The following is a 2,036-nucleotide window of genomic DNA, read 5'->3' as shown; positions in this document are numbered from 1 at the left end:
GAAGTAAATGTTTAGAAAATGATGATGGCAACATATGTACAAATATGTCTGATACACTGGATGTATGGAATGTTATGAGAGCTGTAAGAGCCCCCAATAAAATAATTTAAAATCAAATTTTAAAAAAGAATATAAGATTCTATTGTGATGCGATGTAAGAGCCCCCAATAAAAGTCTTTTAAAAAGAATCTAAGATTCACAGAAGAGCACATATCTTTCTTCTTGGCATGTGGAGCAACCAAGTGCAACTCATAACCGCCTAGAGGGCAGGCTTTCTGAGATTTTAAGTCCTTACCCAAGTAGACGGCCATCCTCATCTTCTCCCTCAGTCAACCAGTGGGTTTGAACTGCTGACCTTTCAGTTAGCTCAGTGCAGCGCCCACTACAGACTATGAGTCAGAATTGACCCCAAGGGCAGTGAGGAACCAGGTGGTCCGAGGCGTAATGTCTACATTGTAGAAAGTCAATGGCTCCCAAGGTCCTCTCTGGCTCAGGTAACCAAGACTCCCTCTCTTAGAGACGCCAGCAGGGGATGCTGAGATGCCACCTTGATGCTAATGTAAATGATGTGCTCATAATTTGAAATTCCAAGTGTTCGTTGCTGCTAATCCATTGTACAACCCAAAGATTCCTAATTAGATAGTGTGCACTCATCTTGTATTTCACAACTATGCCGTAACTGCTTAATAATTTCATGAGTTTTTGCCGATTCCTTGGCATTTTCTTCTTCCATCCCAACCTGTATACCTTTTATTTCTTTCTTGTCTTACTACATTAGGAATTTTCAGTGTGATGTTACATACAGGGGGGCTTCAAAAAGTTCGTGGAAAAACTCCCTCTTGTCATGCCATTTTCCAGTGTCTTATCAGTTATTAACTGACTCTTGTCCAGATGATTCTGACCTGGACATCATGACCCCAGAGGATGGAGAACTACCCTATAGAATGTCCAAAGGAGCTGTAGGCATGGACTGAACGTGGCCCTGCTAGCCATAATCCCTTTTGTGGTACATTGTAAATTCTGGCTTCCATGCCTGTGGTTATAATCCCATTTAGAGAGCATTCTGTTGCAGGATTAAGTTGGGATGTACTCTACCTTAATAGAGGGCGTGACTCAAGTCACTACATTTTGTCTCCTTGGGGGTCTGCTGAAAGATAAAAAACACTCCTTGGTGACAGCCGTTCCCCTAAGGGGCATCTCAGAACCCCAGGACCAGAAAGGAAGGAGTGTCATCGGTGGAGCACAACGACATTTCAGAAACAGCAGAGGCCAAGGCCAAAGGCACCAGAGGCAGTGGACTTAGGCCATGGGACGGAACCAAGAAGCCAGGCTGGAACCAGAGGCCCAGGCGAGACCAGGAGACAGAGCAGAGTGCCAAGATAATGAGACTGAGGCCCAGCAGTCACAGGCCTCCGGGCCCACAGAGGGTGAGGTCGGGGAACCGGGGGCTGGGGACCGGAAAGTGACTTAGCTGCGGGCTGGAGGTGCTGCTGTGGACTGTAATCTTACTGTTTGATGATCCTGGAGTCTGGTAGCCTGTGAACTTCCCTAACAAATCTCTATAATCGTGAGTTTTGTCCCTAAAATGATCAAACCCAGCACGTAAGTAGAACGCCAGGGGATTGTCAGAGTGGTAACGACCGATGGAGGGTGGAGGCAGGTCTGACCTCCTTGTGGGGATAGGAAGCCAGCGGTCCGATGTGGCCCTCTGTGCCATTCTCTCACCAAAGCTGCACATATTCACGGAAGGAGACTACCACATCTCTCTCCTGCCGAGTGGCTCATGGCCACGCACTTATCCACTGCATTACAAAGACTCCGAGTACCAGATGAGCTACATGATTTATCAAGTCAAGGAAATTCTCCAAAATAAGATTTCAAAAATCTTTCTTAAAAAAAAAAATTCAAAACTTTAGCTTCAAAATTTTCAAAATTTTTTTTCATGATATACAGTAGAAGTCTTGTCATTTTGCTTAAAAATGGTGTTCAAGCAACAGAGGTTAATTCTTGTTTGAAAGTGGATAGGAAATTTATTT

The sequence above is a fragment of the Echinops telfairi genome, unplaced genomic scaffold, assembly GCF_000313985.2.
Source record: "Echinops telfairi isolate 266 unplaced genomic scaffold, ASM31398v2 ScPeMD7_7400;HRSCAF=8409, whole genome shotgun sequence".
NCBI lineage: Eukaryota > Metazoa > Chordata > Mammalia > Afrosoricida > Tenrecidae > Echinops > Echinops telfairi.
The sequence above is the reverse complement of the archived record's forward strand: the minus strand, read 5'-3'. Positions refer to the sequence as shown.